Source organism: Taudactylus pleione, unplaced genomic scaffold (genome assembly GCF_031769625.1).
Source record: "Taudactylus pleione unplaced genomic scaffold, aTauple2 ptg000386l, whole genome shotgun sequence".
NCBI classification, from domain to species: Eukaryota; Metazoa; Chordata; class Amphibia; order Anura; family Myobatrachidae; genus Taudactylus; species Taudactylus pleione.
Genome location: NW_028284787.1, coordinates 285,941 through 296,376, shown reverse-complemented (window position 1 = coordinate 296,376; position 10,436 = coordinate 285,941). Strand labels below are relative to the sequence as shown.

The following is a 10,436-nucleotide window of genomic DNA, read 5'->3' as shown; positions in this document are numbered from 1 at the left end:
AAATACAGACGCCTATGTTAATCCCGACACCAGAACGCCAGCTCGAACAAAAGTAAGTCCGGGGCGCCCTTAGCATTAGCCGTGGGGGGGAGGGTTAGGATTAGGGAGTTTAGCGGGGTTAGGTTTGGGGGGGGGATTAGGTCTGGGCACCCCTAGGGAGGGTTAGGTACCTCCAGGGAGGGTTAGGTTTAGGGAGCAGTAGATGAGGGTTAGGGTTAGGCACTAGCGGGGGAGGTTAGGCGAGGGTGGGTTTTGCACCACTAAGGCAGGGTTAGAGGGGGACAAGGGAGGGTTAGGGTACTTACCTGCCCCAGTCAGGATCTTCATCCGTCGGGCATTCGCTGTCGGGATTTGAAACAGCAGCCGGTGTTTCAATCCCTTTCCTCTCCAAACATTTAGCACAACTGCTGAAGATCTAAAATCACTGGTCACTTTGGCTACACACACAGATGTCCAAACTGAGCAGATGAAATACCTGTTTTGCCAGTGTGTGCTACCACTTTCCTAAACAGTGGGCAAAATGATAAAATTGTCCAATAAAATATTTGCATATAATGGTAACTGAACAGCAGAAGATTGAGGAAACCTTATTTAAATTTATTTAGTAAATACCAATAAGAAAAAGGCAGTAAAAGTTTTTTTTTAGAAATGCTGGCCCATCCTCTTTCAGTACATAGGGCCGTATTCAATTAGACGTAAAAAGCAGAGATTCTTGGAAAAGTATCGTGGATCAGGGCTTTTCGCGTGGCAGAAACTTATCTCAATATTCAATTCCAGCTGCTTTTAACCTACGCGGAAAGTCAATGCAATGTAATAGGTGAAAAAGATTTGCCTCTGAATAGCAGGTGAAAAGAAGTGCAACCCCCCAAAGGACAACTGTGTCAAAAAAAATCCTGAAAAAAAAAACTTAAGAACACCCCAAAAAAGTACTTTAATTTTGGGGGCGAAAAAGTGGAGGGACAAGCATAAAAACTAGCGAAATATACTTTTTGGGGGTCTGCAAGGATGGGTCAGGTGTTTTTATGATTGCAGGTGCTTGAGACAGGTGCGTTTTTCACGTTTTTTTTACTTCACTTTAGAGACTTTAAAATATGCTATCACCCATTTCAAGTACCCCAATTTTGACAGGATTACTTATTTACACCAAAAAATACTGCTTTATGCTATTCTTCACCACTTAGGCAAAGACGCTAATAAGAAGCTGTTTAAACAACTTAAGTTCCCCAAATAGATTTATTAAGGTTATTCGGGCACCTATACATTGATCCCCAATGTTAGTGCATCTTTTTGGGGGGTTCAGGCTGATTTCCCTTATTCTGATAGCACTTTACGCCTGTTCTGACTTCGCAGCTTACCGTTTTCGTGTGGATTGGAATTGAATAGGGCGAATAGGAGGGAGGCGCACAATGAGTTTCCACTTTCAAAACATGCGATATCGGCGGAAAGTCAGGCATGTGAAACTTTATCGCGCAAAACTAATTGAATACGGGCCATAATCAGACATGAGTGGTTTTACTTTCTTTTTTCGGACAGTAAGATATGAGATAGTAGTTTACTATGCTACATATTTTGTTTTAGACAACTATCATATGGCGCAGACATACGTGGGATACATCTGTATAGTTAATCAATGAAAGTAGATCATGTAGATAAGGTGAGGATTCAGGAAGAAAAAAAACTTTATACTTTTTCCTTATAATATGTTTATTAGTTTTTCAGATTTTTAATATAACAAACATTTCCCATCCATACTGATAGGTATCCCCAAACATTATTTATATAATGATTAGCAACATGTTCAACTTAAAATAGTAACTTCTAAACAGAGAAATAAGTGTTGGGAAAATGGGATCCAAACCTTTCATGAGCAGTTAGTTATGTATAAACTGTATGCATCAACTCATATGTAGCATTAATAAATAACATGTGACAATGGGTCTGTGTTTTAGGGGTTCTCCTCTGGACCGCACAGGCTTTTTAGAAGTATGAAGAACAGCTAGATCCCAGTTGTCCATATTTTAAGAACTACTGTATTGCCATTACATTTTCAATTCTCCTGATATAAAGATCATTGAAAGCAGTTGTGACAAGGGAATTTTAACTGTTAGGATTCATATTTACAAATATGCAATTTTTCCAGGAGATAGCAGGGCCACTTGGTAAGGTCTGTATGTTTTTGCTTAGAAAGTGGAGAAAACAGTTTTCTCATACAGGGGTTCAATTATCTCAATTATGCCGCACTTAGGGGCAGATTCAATTAGCTGCGGGATTTACCCCGTGACTAATTACCGGCCTAAATTCCCGCGGCTCGGGGAAAAGCTATTCAATGAAATAGTCTTTTTCCCGCGCCGTAAAATCGGGACTCGCGTAAACTGCGGCATCAATGTGTTTTTTCCTCGCGCGCGAGGTCGATTTGGTAATTTTACACGGATTTTACCTCGCACCTACATGAGTCTCGGGGACTCCCGCGTGAGGAATCCCCGCTACTTGAATAGGTCCAGTGGGGCAATTAGCCACAGGGTAAATCCCGCGGCTATTTGAACCTGCCCCGTAGCGTAACTCAGGTCTCGCTGATTTTTGCTTGTCTCATAGGACTTTTTACAAAAATCAGCGAGTCCCTGGCAAGATCAGGCCCTGAGGTGCTGTTGCTGGCATTTTCACACCATTGCAACTGCAGCTCGCCATCCTCGCAGCTAATTAAATTAACCCCATAAAGTCCATTAGTGAGAAACCAACTCATTACAGACATATATAGAATCTGTACGTTATTTGTAGAAAAATTTCATTCAAAAGTTCTAATGTTTCTGAGAAAATACCAAAAGGGTATTACTGGCAATATCTTTCACTAGATTCCTATGTAACAAGGACATCTGTGGTACGAGTACTACTGACTGTCCTCTTATCACTATTGGGATAGCAAAGACGTTGGAGATGAAAAATTTTTTTTTATTGAAATAAAACTTTTTTCATAACTGAAATACAGTAACAAAATGATGTACCCATTATAATTTTTTTTTTAATTATTTAGTCTGGACTTCCAGTATGGTTAAATATATAAGTTCGACAGTTAAAACGATGACAATCACAACGGGAATACTGTGAGGTCGATTCCGCCATGCCAACATGTCAATAATTGTAAGTATTTCAGCAGTGTTGGGTTTACAACTTCTAACATGAAAGTAAGGTTGTAAAAGCGTCACTGGTAAAACACCTTAAATGGCATTATTAATTATTAAGTCGGCATACCGGGATCAACATCACAATGCTGATCTTAAAATAATGATGAAATACGAACATACACACTTGATGCATTCTGCTTTACAGAGCTATGGAGAACGGCTGGTTTTTATGCATACATATTTAAGGTATACATGATCCCAAAGCTAATAATCGAAAAATTAAAACACAATGAAAAATAAAATAGTAAAGTCAAATTGAAGTTAATATATATTGCCTCGGTCACAGAGAAAGGAAACCAGCATGATTTATCAGCAAACAGTGTGACGCAACTGCCAGGCAGCCATCTATGGTGCGTACACACCCTCCCTACCATCCAGTCTTATTACATTTCAAATGTCAGATTTGTCAATCTTGGGAAGAACACTTCATATATTTAGGCTACATTTTGCTTGAAATAATAGCACATCAGTACAGTACACCAATCAGTTACATATATTTCACATCACCATCATTGTTTTTGATCAACAAGAAAATAGACTCCAAGAAAAATACTGAATGTGCAGCAAATATTTTTTCCTTTTTTTATCCGTTCTGAGCATCTCGACCTAAGAAAACATAGAACATTACAATGTTAGCAAATTTAAATTGCATATACTTTGTCCATATACAACAATATTGCTGTCTGTAACATATAAAGTACAAGTTTGTCTATTTGTTTGCATTTTAAAAGCCTTTTTGTAAATTCAGTTCACATATACTACCGTTCAAAAGTTTGGGGTCACCCAGACAATTTCGTGTTTTACATGAAAGCTGACTTTTATTTATGAAATGAGTTGCAAAATTAATAGAGCATATAGTCAAGACATTGGCAGGTTAGAAATAATGATTTTTATTTTAAATAATAATTGTGTCCTTCAAACTTTGCTTTCGTCAAAGAATGCTCCTTTTGCAGTAATTGCAGCATTGCAGACCTTTGGCATTCTAGCGGTTAATTTGTTTAGGTAATCTGAAGAAATTCCACTGCACACTTCATGAAGCACCTCCCACAAGTTGGATTGGCTTGATGGGCACTTCTTGCGTACCATATGGTCAAGCTGCTCCAACAACAGCTCAATGGGGTTGAGACCTGGTACTGCGCTGGCCAGTCCATTACAGACAGAATACCAGCTGCCAGCTTCTTCCCTAAATAGTTCTTGCATAATTTGGAGGTGTGCTTTGGGTCATTGTCCTGTTGGGGGTGGCAATTGGCTTCAATCAAGTGCTGTCCACAGGGTATGGCATGGCGTTGCAAAATGGAGTGATAGCCTTCCTTATTCAAAATCCCTTTTACCTTGTACAAATCTCCCACTTTACCAGCACCAAAGCAGCCCCAGACCAGGCACTCTTCCAGCATCTTTTCACTTGTTCTGTGTCTCACAAATGTTCTTCTGTGTGATCCAAACACCTCAAACTTCATTCGTCTGTCCATAACACTTTTTTCCAATCTTCCTCTCTCCAATGTCTGTGTTTATTTGCCCATATTAATCTTTTCCTTTTATTGACCAGTCTCAGATATGGCTTTTTCTTTGCCACTCTGCCTAGAAGCCAGCATCCCGGAGTCGCCTCTTCACTGTAGACGTTGACACTGGCATTTTGCGGGTACCATTTAATGAAGCTGCCAGTTGAGGACTTGTGAGGTGTCTATTTCTCAAACTAGAGACTGTACTTGTTTTCTTGCACAGTTGTGCATCGGGGCCTCCCACTTCTCTTTCTACTCTGGTTAGAGCCTGTTTGTGCTGTTCTCAGAAGGGAGTAGTACACACCAGTGTAGGAAATGTTCAGTTTCTTGGCAATTTCTCGCATGGAATAGCCTTAATTTCTAAGAACAAGAATAGACTGTCGAGTTTCACATGAAAGTTCTCTTTTTCTGGCCATTTTGAGAGTATAATCGAAACCACAAATGAGATGTTCCAGATACTCAACTAGCTCAGAGGAAGGCCAGTTTTATAGCTTCTCTAACGAGCAAACCCATTTTCGGCTATGCTAACATAATTGTACAAGGCTTTTCAAGGGTTTTCTAATCATCCATTAGTCTTCTAATGCGCTTAGCAGATACAATGTACCATTAGAACACTGAGGTGATGGTTGCTGGAAATGGGCCTCTATACACCTATGTAGATATTCCTTTAAAAACCAGACGTTTGCCGCTTGTATTGTCATTTACACATTAACAATGTATAGAGTGTATTTCTGATTAATTTAAAGTTATCTTCATTGAAAAAAACAGTGCTTTTCTTTCAAAAATAAGGACATTTCTAAGTGACCCCAAACTTTTGAAAGGTAGTGTATGTAAGGGTATATTGTATACAATGAAAGCAAAGCACAATATAATAGAACACATATTTGTAAGTTTCTCTGTCAAAATACTACTAGTAGGTTGTAATACTTATAACCTTTGTAGAAAAAATACACATAAATGGTTAATAAATACAAAATAATATGCAAAATCAGAAGAGAGGATAATCGTCTGATAACAAAGAAATAACTCTTAGGGGTATATTTACTAAAGTGCGGGTTTTTAGAAGTGGAGAAGTTGCCCATAGCAACCAATGAGATTCTACTTATCATTTATCTAGTACCTTCTAGAAGATAATAGCTAGAATCTGATTGGTTGCTATGGGCAACATCTCCACTTCTATAAACCCGCACTTTGGTTACAGCACTGTAAGGGGTATATTTACTCATTTCAAGTTCACAATTTCTTCATCACAGTAAATCTTAAATGAATACTCTTACTGCTGTTTAATAGGACTGTTGGTAGGAGTCTTGAATGTAATTTGTGATATGCCCTTTTTAATTAATGTTTTGTAAGTGCAATTTTTTTATTAAAGCATTGAATTTAATATACATTGCTGTATGTACTAGATTATATTTTTTCTATTTCATGACCATGTGTAATTGTTTGCTGCTGGTGGTATACACCTTACCTAGAGTAAAGCTTTGTACACACCTGAACGATGGTGCGACCATCGATGCTACAAGCAATGTACATTATGTGCGCCGTACACACTGCACGATCCAGTGCATGACGTTGCTGAATGTAACTGCACCACATTCATTACATCAACCCATCAGACGTGCAGGACAGCAGATGGGATGATACGATGAATGACGGCCGGGAATGACGGATTGGGCATACACTATAGGATGTGTACGATATATCGTTCTGATCCTCGTCAGAACGATGTATCATACGATGGATCGTATAGTGTGTACCCAGCTTTAGAGTATTTATTCTGTCCATCTGCTCTGTGGCACTACTCCTTTTGAAAAACAACTAAGAAAACGGGTGGTGGATCAAATTTTCAAATACACCTGTATTGCAGACACCTTTTGTTTGTTTTTCACTAAGAATGTGTGAATTAGAAGTTTTTTATGGTATTGCACTGTGTATTTTTTTTGTTCATTTGAAAATTCACTGTGATGAAGAAATTGTGAACCTGAGATTGGTTACAGCGCTGTAAGAGTTATTTCTTTATTATTGTATCATTTTGGGTGATTTTGTAAAGTGTCACTGTTTACTTTTGTAGCTGCAGTATTCCAGATGGACTGCAATTTGCACTATGAGGGGAATTCAATTAGAGGCGAAAAGCCATATCCGCCTGGTTTTTTTGCGAAAAATTTGCCTAAAAAAAATTCGCCAAATTCAATTCCAGGACAATTTCGCCTAAGCGGAAACAATTCTCCATAAAAGATTCTCCAGCTGGTGAAAAGAAATGCAAAATCTTTATTTTGGGGTGCAAATGTGGGGAAACAACTCACACCCCTTGGGACAGCCCCCCAAAGGACAAATCAGCAAAACAAAAAAAAAACAAAACCTAAGAACACCCCAAAAGAGACGTAATTTTTGGGGTGAAAATTTAAAAAGTATTCTTTGTTCTTGGGGGTCCCCTAGTATGAGTCAGGTGTTTTTGGGATTGCAGGTGCATGCAGCAGGTGCATGCAGCAGGTGTATTTTTCACGTTTTTTAAAAGTTCACTTTAGAGACCTAAAAATATGCTAGCACCCATTTTCAAGTACCCCAAATTTGACAGGACTACTTATTTTCACCAAAAAATACAGCTTTATTCCATTCTTCACCACTTTTATCTAGACGCTAATAGCAAGCAATTTACACAACTTAAGTAAGCAAGATAGTTTTATTAGGCTATAGTACACATCTATATTGATTCCCTATGTTAATATCTTTTTCTGGGGTACAGACTGATTTCCCCAATTCTTTCAGTACTTTTCGCCTGTTCCGCATTCGCCTGTTTCCGTTTTCGCCTGTTTTGCAATTGAATTAGGCGAAAAGCAGGGACGAGCACGGAATAAATTCGCCTATGAAACAGGCGAATGAAGCGAAAAGTCGGACAGGCGAAAACTTTGCCTCTAATTGAATATGGCTCTATATGTTATAACATGCCAATCTATAGGGGTCCATTCATTATCACTTAATTTCTACAAAAGCAGGTGAAAATGAACATGTATTGAGGCCATTCATCATAAAGGTTACCGCAAGAGATATCACAGATATCTCCCACTTACTTTTCACTCCCGATGTGGCCCGCTGTCCCCATACACTAGTATGGGGACCTAAATTCATCAAGCTCTGAAAATACAATATTTTCAGAGCTTGACTGAGGGAGCATTTGCCATCTTCAGATGACATTTGCTCTTGCAACCTGCGGGATCCCTCCGCCACGTTGGACGCCAGGGCTGTGTGCACCTGCATGACCTCTAGTTCACGCAGGCACACTAGCACTGCTGAGTCAGACTCGGCAGTGCTAAGTTTCACTGCTCCAAAAGGAGCAGGGAAAACAGTCAGGGAGACAGCTGATTTTTGGGTCAGCTGTCTCTGCGCTGGAGCTATGATGAATTGCTATGGCACTCGCCGCGAGTAAGAATGTTACCCGATAAATAACATAATATATAGACCCCATAGTTTAGTTTGCGATACATAAACAGAGATCTAAAATACAAATAAAACAACATTTTCCTGCAAGAAATACCTGACACGATGTGCACTGTAAAGTGTAGTTAGATTTCTAATTTATTATGACAAATTTATTTTGTAGACAACTGGGAAAGGCCATATTTCTCACTACAATGTACACTGCTGTGCAATATGTTGGTGCTTTATATATAAAGCATAATAGTAATAATACTCTTAAATACAGCTAAAATGACATCAATATTTTGCTTTAATATGCATTTTTTAAATTCTATATACCATAAGCTTCGAGTTGAAAATCATAATTTTCTTAAAGTGCCCTCTTGTCTGAGTAATTGTTTTACACCTGTACGCAAGTAATCCCAGACTAGCAATTGACATTATTAGAATATTGTCTTACAAACCCAAGATTTTATTGACCTATGATAATGTAACTACAATATCTATCATAACTTCTAACCAGAACACGAATGTTACCAGTTGCATTTTTGGTTTGTTTGCAGACTGTTTGTGTTTGACAGCAGCTGTCAAAGTGAGCTATGGCCCTGATTCAGAGCCGCTCGCTCTGACCAGAGCGCTCGCTCTGAATCAGGGCCCTCCTCCATTAAAATGGAGCGTCCTCCTGGACGCTCGTATAGCTGTGGGTCACCACCCACAGCATATATACGAGCGTCCAAAAAGATGGTCGCGATGGTCTTGACCATCGCGACCATCGGACTTGCGACGGAAACCCTGCGGTAGGGTTTCCCAGCCACAAGTCCTGGAGTGATTTTGGCTCTATCAGAGCCAAAATCACTCCCACTGACATCACTAGTGATGTCAGTGGGGCCGGCTTCAGACGGTAGGCGTTCCCATGAGAACACCTCCGTCTGGCAGGCACGCCCCCGGCACGACTACCAAAGGGGGCGTGCTGTCACTCACCATCGACAGCACGCCCCCTTTGGTGCGAGACCCGGAGCGACAGCTTGGCTGTCGCAGTCCGGGTCTCGCGCATGCGCACGACGGAGCTCCCTCCGTCGTGCGCAGTGGGGAACATCGACCCACTTGCGAGCATACTGCCGCTTGCGAGTGGGTCTGAATGGACCCTTATATGTCGTCAAACATTCTTGATATATTGATTTTGTTTTGAAATTGCAGTGCAGGGATAAACCACCAGGGGGTGCAATTGTTGAATGTCTGATATGAACAATGCCAAATCACATATGGGCTCTATTTATTATCATTATTTTTACTAAAATAAAGTGAAAAAGGGTGTTTTCACACCCTTTTCACATTATTTTAGTTTCACATAAAGTTACTACAGGGCAATTGGAGTAGAATTCGTAAAATTCTACTCCAACCCTAAGTATCACTTACTTTTAATAATCAGATTGCATTTCCCATAATTGTAATGGGAAATGCGATCTGTGTGCAAGTTACTAAAAATAAATTGTGAACAAAAAATACCTGGGGAGGCCCTGTGATAATAACACCACCTGGGGACTGGAGTTCGGGGCTCCGGTGATGTCCTCCCTCCGGTCAGCTGGTCTCCCATACTGCACTGTGGCCCGGTCATCAGGTGACCGGGTCCTAGTGCAGTATGGGATGTCAGCTGACCGGAGTCATGGAGGACATCACTGGAGCCCGGATCATGCAGGTAAGTGCAATTAAGCAGCGGTGGCCAGTCAGCGCATGCGCGGGCACTTGTCACTGTATTTTTTGCGAAAATACCGTGATAAGGCTGCGAATGGGATTCGCAGGGACAGAGCTTTATCGCAAGCTCTGTCCCTCCAAAGGGATTTTTAGTAAATCACTGGAAATAGTTATTTTTGCAATTCATACTACGGTTGTCAACATTTTCTTACCATAGTAAAAATCACAGCTGGCAACTGGATGATATACCCCCAGTTTGTACCCTTAAAGAAGGCTTTTAAAGACATTTTTCTCCATGTTTTAATAGTACTATGCACAAAAGACTAAAACCTGTGGTGAAAAAAAAAAATCTTTTATGAATCTGTAAAAATTAAGAGGCACAATACTATATGTACATATGCCCCTACTATGCACAGTTGTGCCTATTTATTAACTGTATATGTATAGTACCCAGGAGCACTCCCACATTCAGATTTTGGGAGCAGACTTGGAAAATTATTTTGTGGTTCTGCAGGATTGTAGGGCTGACAGTAGATACACATAATGTAAAAGTTACAACGGTCACGCAATGCGGTCTACTAACTTAAAATAAACAATCAGGACATTTAAAAGAATTTGTGACGGTGTTTATTACATGTGCCATTATTAAATA

At 39.9% G+C, this 10,436-nt stretch overlaps 1 protein-coding gene across 1 annotated transcript in view; it reads right to left on the bottom strand.

The window, feature by feature from the left end:
• Nucleotides 1–1,699: 1,699 nt before the first annotated feature.
• The window catches only part of DDC (dopa decarboxylase), a 270,084-nt gene continuing 261,347 nt past the window's right edge, over nt 1,700–10,436 (bottom strand). Inside the window, exon 15 of the mRNA XM_088445615.1 lies at nt 1,700–3,785. The gene's annotated coding sequence lies outside the window, so the exon portion shown is untranslated. The remainder of the gene's footprint in view (nt 3,786–10,436) is intronic.